Raw genomic sequence first — 13,638 nt, forward strand, 5'->3', positions numbered from 1 at the left:
CACTAGCTCAAAAGTGTTCCACCAAGGAAAAAAAGAATGTGAGTCTACCTATCAACAACTCAACAATGACCCACTGAGGAAACCAAAGAGAGAGTATATCATTAACCCAAATGCTCCGCCAGGGGTGATGAAAGTGAGTGAGTTTGTCTATGGCTCAAAAATGAGCTGCTAGGGAGTGAACAAGGAGTTTGTCATCAACTCAAAGATACTCCAATGAGGATGATGAAAGCGAATGAGTTTGTCATCAGCTCAAAAATATTCCACCGGGGCCTATGAAAGTGAGCATGTTGGTTGTTGACTGGAGAATACTCCATTAATGACGATGAACGTGAGCACATCGGTCACTGACTTAAGAACACTCCAATGGGGATGTCTAGGAAATCCGACATGTACTCCACTGAAACAAAGGTATGGGAGTCTATGCGCCTTGAGATAACCCCATCGCAGAATCGTGACAATATTTGAAAGTATAAGTCTAACTGAATGGCTCAAGAGAAACTCCATTGGGGAATCATGATAAAATAAAAAAATAGACCATCAGCTCAGCATACATCTCGTAAGTGGGGATGATCATACGAATCAATGAAGATCCATAAATCTTAACCAAGATGGAATATGCCCCAGTATGACATTAGATATGCGGTAGATTGGAAAATCAGACAACATCAAATCATCCATCATTAAATGTGTGATCCCAATCATCCATATCCATAGTTGAATCGAATCCAAATATCAAAGAAACGTCTCCCAAAAGAAAAAGCATGATGACATGTTCTTAAGACATAGGACGAAATGTAGGCTAGGGTGATAAGGTAATAGAAATGAAGGGAAACTAAGCTCAAATACCCAATGATCAAAACTCATACCTTCATGTATAAAAGGCAACATGCATAGAAAATCTAGTGAGCCATGGACCTGAGGGCGCCCAATGTGAATATAATGATAATAATGACACAAATGAAGAAAACCAAACTGATAAAGAGATATGTAAGAATGATGCAAAGAAAGTATCAAACCTAGAATAGGCCACTGTAAGAAAATAACAAGGAGGTGAAACGAAGGGGATGAATTGAAAGCAATAGCGAGGATGATGGTGAAATAATGAACATATAAAGAGAAATGATGATCAACTCAAATAAGAATATAGAGTGAAGTCACATCATCAATGAATGTAATGATGGAAGGGACAGTGACCTAGAGCCCCTAAGAAAAGGTCACTCATCTCATTCTAAAAAAGATATGGTAAAGTGGGTACGAGAAAGAGAGGGTCTTAGAAAGCTCACATACGAACTCTTACCAACAAGCATACTCGATAAAGTAACCCTCAGATATCAATATACATGCTCAATGATAAAGAATACTACACACATACACACATATGCTTATTATTTTGTTTTATTTTATTTTTTATTTTTATTTTTTAAGTATATACAAATGTGCATACCCTAAACATAAACAAATAAGCTACAAAGAGATAAGATCAATAATGGATGGACATACTCTCAAGCACTAAAGTAACATGAACTCTCTCCGATGAGATGACCTTGTCATACTAAAGGTCTTTGGATCAATGTCCATGGGATAAATAATGGAAATGATATGACCATTATCTATGTAATGAACTGAAGAGGATCACCACTCAGGGTGGAGAAAAGATAAAGTAGAACAAGTAGCAAATAAGACCACGAAGAGGACGAAGAACATGAACAATGGGATGTGATGAAGTGTGGTAATGTGATGATAGAAAAATAATAGGAAATATGTGCCCATAGGCCCAGGGCTCATGGGATTCCTAAACAAAACATGCATACACTAAAAGGCCCCTATCCTAGAGTAGAAATGTAAGCAAGGCAATAAAGAAGAAAGACTATGATGCACATGTAAGGCTCAATGGGCTAGCAATAATCTATATGTCAAAAAGGGTAGTAGGATATATGGCTAACCGAAATGATGGCCATCCATCCTGCGACCATGGTTTCAAACATAATACTTCCATAACTTATCTACATTGGCTGGCTTCAAGAATTGGCTTCCATCTAGATCCATCAACCATGCAGCACCTTCAGGGGTCAACTCCATAATGAAATAAGGTCTGCTCCAATTGGTTCTGAACTCCCTTCTGGGATCTTTGATCAATCCTCAAATGACCTTCAAAACCAAGTCACTTCTTTGTAACAATTTAGGCTTGACTTGTTTTTTGAATGCACGAGCTATCTTATTCTAATAGGCATGAACATGGTCTGCTACCCTCAATCTCCTCTAATTTAAGAGGCTAAGTTGATCGAATTGAGACTAAACCCACTCTGCCTCTAAAATCTATTGCTCCAATGTTACCCTAAATGAACCCATCTCTATTTCAACTAGTAGTACTACCTCCATACCATACTGTGGACCCCGCATTTCGGCTCAATGCGTTTCCCACTCGATGGCGAGCTCGATTTTTATTTTGAAAAATTGATTTTATTTATTGTTTGAAAAATGACTTGGAGTCGCCACTTATTTTTGTTTTATTTTTAAAGGGTAAACAAAATAAGAAAGAAAAACCCTAAGTGTGACTCCTTGTTTCGGAAAAGGTGGTCTACGAAAAACCGGATCGGGTTCGGGGGTCAGGTTACTTATCGGGAAGGTACGGTAGAGACCGTAGCACCCCTCCAAGTCCCTAAAGTCGGGTCTCTACTAATAAAATGAAGCAATCGTGGCAATGGACGAGTAAAACAGTGAATACCAGGAACTATCATGCATATATGAGAATAAAATCATGCATATAGGAATACCAGAATGGGTGTAGATGCGTACCTGGGCAATGATCTTCAATGCGCTATCAAGAGGAGGGTTAATGCACAATTAAGAAATAATTTCAAGCATGTCATAGATCAAAATAAAAAAAAATCAATCATGCATGGCAATTAAGTCAATCAGTCAGTCAATCAATCGATCAGTCACATATGTGGGGCCCCCACCAAAGCCCGTTTATTTTGTATGAATTAATTCCATAAATTCCATTATTCGGAATTACGGAATTTAATTCATACTTATTTTAAAATATTTTAAAAAATCTAGGAAAATTTGAAAATGGCTTGCCCGAAAGAAAATGGCGGCCAAATTTGATTGAAGATGGAATTTGGATACCTAAAGCTCTAAGGATGAAAATTTTGGGGTTGAGATCATTTAAAAACCTGGATTAGAAGAATTATTTGATAAAAGTGGCATTTGGAAAACTATTTGAAAGCTGGAATTTGAAAAAGATTTGAGAAATAGGAGTGTGAAAGATTATTTATAAAAACCAAACAATGATGAAACATAGGGAGGAGGGCACGTGACTCAAAAGTAGCCCATACTAGATGTGTCCATGCATGACCTGATAGGAATGGGGCCCAGTGATGTATCTAATATTGCACTCTCACTTGTTCCAATTCAATATTCTGCACATATCATAGTTTCTTTTGTCATGTGTGCCATTGATCACCTTGCTTGCTAAGATAGCTCCATCAGGTGTTTTTAATTCCACCTCAGCCTTAGCTTCAGTAATTACCTTCTCTGAGAATAACACCAGGCCTAAACCATGCGTCACAGGCTACCTTGAGTCTATCCAGCTCCACCAAGCACCAATATGCTCTAGGTCAGCAGTTTTGTCCATTCTCTTTCTCATTGAATCCAAATCCACCCTCAGATCATCCAGTGGTGAAATTCCGCTTTCAGAGGCAGCAATTGAGACCGCTGTTTTCTCTGACAATGCATCTTGCACATGGTCAATTCTCTTCATCTCCATGCGAAGTGTTTTTAGCTTCGTCTGAAAATCCTTTGAAAGGTAATCTGCTTTGAGCCTTTGAACTTGCTCCCCATCTTGCCTGTCCCGTAACTGGTGCAATTTCATTGCGAAATCTTGCAAGGCATCTGCTACTGCAGCTTCTGAAATTCTTTCCATGGATTGGTACCAATCATGACACATTACGAAGATTGCTGGAGCTCCAATCCGGCCTGGAGAGAAGGGACAATTCCATCATCCGTTTCTTCAGGTACATGAAGAAGGCACCTCAATAGCCACTCATTCAAGGACTCAACATAGCTCTTTTGGATATTAACCCAATTGTTAAAACGGGTGCACCAATTCAGGAGCTCCATTTCGAGTTCTACAGTTGCTCTCAAAATCAAATCTCTTCTAAAACCTATTCGTGCTTTCAGAGTGCGAGTTTTACTCTCTAATATGGCTGGAACTGCTTCTGATGACACTTGAGCATGGACTTCCACATTCTGATCAATCCATGAATCAATTCGGTGAGTAGGGGCTGCAACTCTTCATCCCTCAACTTGTGTATCCTGCCTGAGATCGCATCAACAGCTCTGATACAACATTAATTTTTGTCAGCAACTTTCTTATTGAAGCCTGGGCAGCATCAATTTTACTGGACTCAGCTCCTCCGTTATCCAAAGCTCTAAGCCTCCTGCACTTTTGCTTCTGCCTTTTCCAGGAAGACATTAATGATGAAATGACCTCCCGGAGTTTTCTGAATATCCCTAATACCCTTTTCCCAAGCATGAGCGCATGAATAACTCAATCCTCTGCTGATGTTGCTGGAAAACTGAAGCATAGCGACCATCCTTCCCTTGCATTAACATCCCAACCTTAAAGACCTGAATTCCAACTCACTGGGTGTCCCAAATCTCTGGGGAATTTAGTAGATCCAGGCAAACAGTGTGAAGGGTGTGCCATTGATCATCTGTAACAAGATTTCTATGTATTTCTGGAAGCGTTGAAGAACTTCTGCTGCAATCAGTACCAGATGGACTGCTGAATATTATACCAAGGTGCTGCTTGTTTGCCATTATTGAGATTGATCTGCTGGAACTCAGCTCTCCCATGTTGATTTTCAGCATACACATTGTGTAGTTTCTCCGCCTTTTGCAACCCAGAAAAGGTTGCATTGAACCTCACCACCATGACGCTCTGAGGGGCAGGTTCCCTCGGCATATTTAGGTCTTTTCCCCAAGTGAACATTTCCATAATGCTACTACTACCCATTCCCTATCAAGAGGATCATTATCTAGCCCAAGCATCCGAACAAACAATGCCACATAACCATCACCAAGACTAAGAGAGCTGCTGTTTATTGTATGCGCCCCAGGAACCAGGTCCAGGTTCGTATTGAGGAAAACTTTATGCGCTTGCCAGTATCGGATTCATGCCATAGTTTGTAAGATAAGAATTTGCTGCATATCCAGTTTCAGGGTTGCCATAGTTTCCACTATAACCTGGATTCCCACCAGAAGCAGCAGCACTGGCTCCTTTATCAGCATTAGCAAACTCTGCACGAAGTTTTTCCAACTCCCTGGCCATTGAGATCAGGTTATTCTCCATCAGCTGACCATGCTGGTAATTCTCTGCATATCCATTCTTCTCATACTCAATGGCAGCTCTGGCTCGTTGCAAGTCCTGTTTCACACCCTCAATTTCTTCCTTTTAAACTGACGCATGTTGCAAATCAGCCTTGGCTCTAGCCAATTCTTCAACTGTAGGTGCAATTCCAGCTTTACCCTCTATGATTTGATCTCTAAACCATTTCCTTGCATCCAACATCCACCAAAGCATTATGAGGCTTAAACCCACACCTAATGCCACCGAGGCATAATTGAAAGCAGCCCAAGTAATCGAGTAAAAAGTAGGCAAAAGGAAGACACGGCATGTGTAACGAATCCATAGAAAGGCTATCAAGCAAACTGGTCTTCTCACTCTGCCCAAATAAAAGTGCCCTGGTTTGAAGTTCTTCTCAGCCATCACCATTCTTGCAAAGATTGGAACTGCATAACTACTCACCTATCCAATTGTACATATTAGTTATAGCCGTAAAGACCACATTGACTTTCAAAATTGGGAGCCCAGGAAGAATGCAGATGACTGCACAAAGCCACACTGCATTTGAAGGAACCTTATGCTTTGGGTGGACTTTTCGCCATATGGATGAAAAAGGAATCCTTCATCTCTTGACAGAGCATATACCACTCTGGCTACACTGATCGTGATTGAAAGTCCACCAAAGAAGAAAGATCCCCATATGATAAAAAAAAACAAGATGATTGCTCCAGTAGCATTGTGATACTTTCCACATAACTTAAACCAAATTAACTTTGATGACAAGCAAATGAGACACTGTAAGGCGTTTTGCCGCCATATTTTATCTCACTTATTTGCAATGAACTGTTCAATGAGATCCGCGGCATCTTGAACAGTGGCAATACCTTGGGCACTTTCTTCTTCAACACTGATCCCAAATTCCTCTTCAAGGCCCATCACAATCTCAACAGTATCCAGAGAATCAGCTCCAAGTGTTTCAAACTTTAACTCTCCAATGACCTCAGAGTCAGCTGGCAGTGCAAGCTATTTCCTCACAATGTAGCACACCTTATTCATCGTCTCAGGTTAGCTGCACAGGAAACACGAAGGCGGGAGGGCCCTGTCCGCAGCCTTGGAGATTGGAAGCTTTTCCCTTTAATTAGCATAGAAACTGATTTGAGACTGGAGATGGGAACCTGGTTTTTCTTGAAGGAGCAAGTGATGGAGCTCAAGAACATGGAAACTCCTGAGGCGGAAGCCATTGAGAGGGGGGAGGAGATTTAATTGATTGCTGAAGGTAGGACCATTTCCATGAGATGGCAATCCCATACCTGATAAGGCTCTTGAGTGAAAAGTCCACGAATAGGACACCAAGGAAGAACTGCTACTGGCGCTTCAACCAAAACTGAGCCTGATTCTCATTGGTTCTATTTTGGGTACATTGGCCATTTCCAAGACTTACAGTGAAGAAGCAGATTTCAGATCCTGCACCAGCTTCTTATGTATCAAATCCAGGCGTTCACAGTCCAAACATTCCCCCAAAAGCAAGTATCCTCAGGGACCAAACCATAAATCTTCCAAGTCCCTCAGCAATTTGCCAAGATGGTGATCAAGTTTCTTTCTCTGTGTCCACCATTGCCATCTAATATCCACAGTCGCCGAAGTTTCTTGTAGTGGCGGATTAGCTTTATCAGCTCATCTCCATGCATCCCCGGAGCATAACTCAGGTTCAAGGAGGTTAGATTTGAGCAAATGGGGTAAATAGCTGGCGGGCATAGAGGAGCAACTTCCAGAAAACCTGACATGCTCCTAATTGATTTACACTTCTGGAAGGTACTTATAAGTTTGAGGACAGTCTCAGCATCTGGATCATGAACATAAGAACCAGTGTCTAAGTCCACAAGTTTAGGTGCATGCGCAAAAATTCTTTGGAGTGCATCAAGGGGCACCGCACGGTTCAACCTCAAACTCTTGAGATTAGGACACCTTGCCATCAGTCTTTCAAGGGCAGTCAAATTAACTTCTCCCTTGAGGTATGCAAAATTCAAGGACTCAGATAGCTTTGAGGATGTCATCGACACTAGAAACAGTGATTAAGATAGCTTTGAGGATGTCATCAGCACTAGAAATAGTGAACTTTCCCGCAGCTTATGTACTCTCTGCAACTGTAGTTTCACTAGAGCTCGGAACTGTAACAAAGGCAAACTCCCAGCCTGCAGCTGGGTTGTGGCCTCAATTTGGGAGCTCCTGAGTTGACTTTCTGGTCATCAACATCTCTATTTTTCTTTAACTTAAATTTGCATGTTGGTAGGGCGTCAATAGACTCTGGAGCAACTCCTCTCCTTAAAAAAGTTGAATGAAAGTGATGAACTGCCAGCTCTTGAATTGGAAGCTCCACTCCAAGGAAAATGACGCATATTTCTTGCCAAGCCAAGAATATATAGTACATGAGACTGGCTCTGGGGAGCAATCTGGGTTGCATTTGCATTGACTGCTACAGCTATGTCTGACCTCAAGTCCAAGGAATCACTAAATGTCAGAGGCCTAGATGTTGGATGATTGGAACTAACATTAGAACGCCTAGTAATTCCTGCTTATGATAAATTAAATGCCACAGGTTCCTGCTGATGCCGCTGAAGCTGGTCGCTGTGGTGGTGGTGGAGACGTTTCGCCGCCGGCGGCAAGCCGCCGGCGTCATTCAATTGCTTGCTTTATTTCTTTAATTTTCAATTCCTCAATCAACCCACTTTAAAGCATCAAAAGTAATGGAGCACTCCTTCAATCTGTTAAATGGGGAGCTTGCAAAGGCCTGATGGCTTGTAATGACTCTCATGCAGAGGGTTCCACTTGGTTACTCACATCTGACCACTGTCCGTTATGCTGGACCTCTTAGCTTGGTTCTGTCTAGTGGGGTTTGTCTCTAGGAGCCTCCTTGCAAAGTTAGCAGCTATACTGAGGTTCTTAGCCTTGTGGCGAACAGGCATCGCATTCAGCAACGCAAACCTTAAGTGAGGCATTTGAAGGTTGCAGTGAGTGAAATAGGCTGCAAGCTCTTGCTGCCGCACTGGATCGTGCTTGATTTCCCTCATCTTAAGCTCCATTTTCATTCATTTCCCTTGGAACCATTCTTCGCATATTTCACAGCATATCCAGAATTTATCCAGATTCGATAATCAAACTTCCTTAAACAGAGTACCTTGAAGCTGGCTGCAATCCCTCAAAGAAATGCTGATGACTTCGAAACGTGATTTCAGAGTAGTGATTTTCATCTCCTCCCCAGCATCCAAAGGCTCATATACTTGGTTTCTCCTCAGCAGCAGCAGTCACCATAAGCATGGCTTCATACATTTCTTTCTAACCCCCAGATCAAACAACCAACCACGGCACAAATAATAGGAAATAAACAGCGAATGACAACAATCAGAGTGAACACCGAGGGTTGAGCAAATAGGAGGACATGAGACGCATGACTGTACAGAGCCCTACTTCAGGTAACATCCATGGGCTCTTAACAGGTGGGATCAATGAAACAAGGGAAAACTCAAGAACAGAGCATGTATACAGAGGACTAAGTTCAACGAAAACAAGCATTCCACACCAAATCAATAAACTAATGCTTCTAACCAGAATTAAAACATCAGGAGTTTAAATGCGAGTTAAAACTAGGCTCCTCGAACATCAATCAGCAATCAACATTCAGGAATCAACAGAAATGACTTAACAACGATTAACATTCAATAATCAAGATGATAAGAAAATGATGGAGGATGAAATGTCTGATGTTCATACCTGTAGGTTGCCTCCTTACTAGCAAGACCAGCTTGGCTCTGGGTTGCTCTGTTTCAAACGCACTAAATCCTCCTCCGAAATCGACCAAATTAATGAATCAACAGACCTTCTTCTTCTCTTCACATGTACAACTCTTTCTCTCTCTATTTTCCTCTCAAACTCACCCACAAAACCAGTCTGCTCCCGTCCTTGGCACCAAAACTCCTCTCCGTAGCAGCCTAAGCTCCAGGAATCCTCTCCAGAAAAATCTCTGCCCCTCTCCCAAGCTTCTTTCTCTTTTTTTCTCTTCCTTTTTCCTTTTTTTTTTTTTTCCGGATTTGCCCTCCTAACAGCCTCCGCAGCAGCAACCACACTCCACTACCCTGCAGCTGGGAGCAAAAAACAAGCTGTCCCCCAACGGCCAGACGACCTCCTGGAGCTGCCAGCCTCCACTCACTCCCACATGCAGCTGGCAACCTCCTAACCAATCAGCTCCTAACAAGTGTCCCTCCCTTAGTGGTTCTCAAAAAAGCAAGGTTGATTCACCTGTGGCCACTGAGGGTGCGACACGTGGCTCGCTGGGGCTCTTCCACGTGGCAAAATCAGCTGTAGCAAAGAATGACATAAATGGGGGTCTACAAATATGCCCCTCTTCGGTAGAGTTCACGAGTGTAAGGATCATGAACACTGGAATGAAAAGCAAGTGTGAATAGTGAGTGGAATGAAGTGAACTCTGCCGAAGAATCAAAGAGACCCCCATAGGGACACTGGTGAAACGCATAGCCACCCAGGCTAATAAACGAACACAAATGCTCTAATCCTAAGAGAGAAGATGTCACAAAATGCCTCTGGAGCTACACTAAGGATCCAGACTCCCTCTAAGACGTCTCCAAAAGTGACTCGAAGATCGATGCTAAAGGTGAGTAACGGTCGAACCACCCTGGAGTACGGACAAGAACGCGTCTAAAGGAGACTGCCCTATGTGGACTCGGGGATGAATATACGATAAGCACCGGGTAACGAAGCGAGAAAAACCGATGACGAATGCGAAACCATGAGGGTAAGATGTGCAAAGTCAATGAACATGAACGTCAGGAGCTGTGACTCTGAATGACAAGACTGACTCTAAACGCTAAACTGAGAAAAATAGTGGCTCTGGAAGCCAAACCAAAAAGCTAACTCTAAACGCTAAACTAGAAAATAATAGCTCTGGAAACCAAACCAAAAAAAAAGCTAACCCTAAACGCTAAACTAGAAGGCCCATAGGTGAAGACCTACGATGGTGATATAATAAAAATGCCCATAGATGCCAATCTATGGTGGTGAAACTCTCAAAGGCCCACAGATAAAAATCTATGGTGGTGACAATCTCGAAAGCCCAAGGATGAAAATCCATGGTGGTGAGATAACTGAAATGCCCATAGATGTCCGATCTATGGTGGTGATATAACTGATCAAAGCCCACAGATGAAAATCTATGGTGGCGAATCTGAAGCAAATGCTCATAGATGAAAGTCTATGATGGTGAAAAACTGATCAAAGCCCATAGATATCCGATCTATGGTGGTGAATCTGAAATAAATGCTCATAGATGAAAACCTATGATGGTGAAAAGCTGATCAAAGCCCATAGATGTCTGATCTATGGTGGTGAATCTGAAACAAATGCTCATAGATGAAAATCTATGATGGTGAATCTGAAACAAATGCTCATGGATGAAAATCTATGATGGTGAATATGAAACAAAGGGGATGCCCTAAGCAAACTGACGGTAGGGGGATGCCCTAAACAAGATGACAATAGGGGGATGCCCTAAACAATGACAGTAGGGGGATGCCCTAGGTGATAACTCGTACAGATCGACAAATGTGTCTGACAACCATGAAATCAATACGGGACATGGTAAACCCAAAGAGAGGGGGTATGCCCCAGTAGAAAAGCGCTAAAGGGGGTATGCCCCAGTGTGACGACTCGCAAAGATCAAGAAGTGGATCGAGTAAAGAGAAAGTCCTCAAAAAGTCTGATGAACTCAATGATGGGGGTATGCCCCAGTGCGACGACCCATAAAGATCAAGAGATAGATCAAGCAGTGAGAAAGTACGCAAAAGATCTGATAAACTCAAGGATGGGGGTATGCCCCAGTGTAGGATAGTAACTCAACATGAGACACAGAATGTCACCATACAAAACACTCTAGGATATGCTCAATGATGATGCGATGAAAAACACATACAAAGACTCAATGACCAAATGCTAAAACAAGATCAAACATCACTGAAACTATGCTGACGAAGCAGAACCAAAATAATGGATCAAACAAATGCTGACCAAGACTCTAAGTCTGAAATGTAAGCAAATCAAGACACGACATGTCAGCTATCAATATGAGCACATCATCACAAATGCATCAACAATCTAACAAGCCCTACCATCATGGAAAATGTCGAACCTGATGCCCAAAGATATGTGAAAACTCAACCAGAAAGCTCAAGACTGGTCCACATCTTCCTCGGATCAAGAGAAAGGGATAAAGTCAGGTAATATGATGAAATATGTAAGCTCAAAAGATGTAAGGCTCTGATAAGATGGGTGCAGGTATAACGGTGTCCAGTGTAGGATGTATGGGTGCGTAACAAAGGTAAGTGAATATCCAAATCAAACTAGGTACGCCGAGAAGACTGAGCCCAGGGTGTCAATGACTCCATGATCCGTCGAAAGCAACAATCATAAACGCGAGGTGGAGTCCCAATGTCAAAATCAACAAGGTGGCTATGCCCCGGTATGAATGTATCATCTCAAAATGGGTAAGCCCTCAGTGCAAGATAAACTCTGGGAAGCATGTGCCTGGCATAAACTGTCATCTCACAAAATCATCATCGATGAGTGGGCTATGCCCCAGTGTAAGCATCTCCAAATCAAACGTCGATGAGAGGAGTGCAACCAATCATACATCATCTGATCAAAATGAATCTCTGCTCCTCGAAGTCATCATGGTAACGTGAAGAGAGCATCTGACCTCCTCTAAGGAAAAAATATGTCCCAATGTGAACTGGTATCTCTAAGATCAACCGCCAATGAAAGGGTTATGCCCCAGTATAGGGCAAACCCTGAAATGACTAAACTCCGCTGCATGCTCTCATAAGTGTCCGTGTCCTGATCCAATCATCTCAAAAATCTGCCAACAATGATGAGAAGGCTATGCTCTCGTGACCACATCAAAGAAATCACCCAATCATATCTCGTACTGCAATGTGAAATGAATCTGATCGCCTCCAAGGAACAACTATGCCTAAAAAAAAAAAACCATCATCAACCGAAAGGGGGTATGCCTCTGTGTAAAGTACACCAGATGAAATGCGCCAATCATGCCTCATGCTCCAATGTGAAAAAGGACATCTGATATCTTCCAAGGAATGGACATGGCTCAAAAATCCGTCATCGACTGAGAAGAGTATGCCTCGACATAATGATCATCTAAAAAACAACCTCCGACTAATGAAGGTGTGCCCCAATGCGATGTATCAAGCAGAAAAGACCGCATACCCGATAAAAAAAAACAATCTCTGAGATGGCTATGTCCCAGTGTAAGGTCATACCATAACTCCTGGTCCATCACAAACAGAATGCTCCCGAATCAATCTCAAGTATCGCTCACATAAGAGCTATCAAACACAATGTGTGATGTCATGGCCTCAGGGTGGTCTTAAGACTCAGGACGTAACGAAGGCTAGGGTGATAGGGTAATAGAAATGAAGGGAAACTAGGCCCAAATACCCAATGATCAAAACCCATGCCCTCATGTATAAAATGCAACATATATAGAAAATATCGTGAGCCATGGACCTGAAGATGCCTACTGTGAACATGGTAAAAATGATGATGCAATGAAGAAAAACCGAACTGATGACGAGATGTATAATGATGATGCGAAGAGAGCACCAAACCCGAAAATGAGGTCACTGTAAGAACGGAATAAGAGGTGAAATGAAAATGATGAATCAGAAGTGAAAACGAGGATGATGATAAAGCATAGAATACGAGAACGAGTGATGATCCGCTCAACTCAAATATGAAAGGAGGTCACGTCAATAACGAACACAATAATGGAATGGACAATGACCCAGAGCTCCTAAGAGAAGGTCACTCATCTCGCTCTCAAAACATACAACAAAATGAATACGAAGAATGAAAGGTCTCGGGGAGCTCACATACGAACTCCCATCAATAGACATATCCAACAAAGCGACCCTCGAACACTAATATACTCAATGATAGAGAATAATACACACATGTGCCCTCTTTTCTTTTTTTTTTTTTTTTTTTTTTTTTTTTTTTTTTTAACATATATACAAATATACATGCTCTGAACGCAAACCAAGAAAGATCTAAAGATGAAGTAAAAATGGATAAACATACTCTCAAATGCCAATGTAGCATAAACCCTCTCTGACGAAGTGACCCTCTCAAGCTAAGGATCCCTGGATCAATGTCCATAGGATAGATAGTGGAAAATGACGTGACTACCCTCCATGTAATGAACT

General features: G+C 42.0%; 1 pseudogene; it reads right to left on the reverse strand.

Annotated features, from left to right (window-relative positions):
• Positions 1-6,175: 6,175 nt before the first annotated feature.
• LOC117909536 lies at positions 6,176-6,603 on the reverse strand (annotated as a pseudogene).
• Between the last annotated feature and the right edge of the window lie 7,035 nt (positions 6,604-13,638).

The sequence above is a fragment of the Vitis riparia genome, chromosome 19 (assembly GCF_004353265.1).
Source record: "Vitis riparia cultivar Riparia Gloire de Montpellier isolate 1030 chromosome 19, EGFV_Vit.rip_1.0, whole genome shotgun sequence".
In the NCBI taxonomy this organism is placed as follows: Eukaryota; Viridiplantae; Streptophyta; class Magnoliopsida; order Vitales; family Vitaceae; genus Vitis; species Vitis riparia.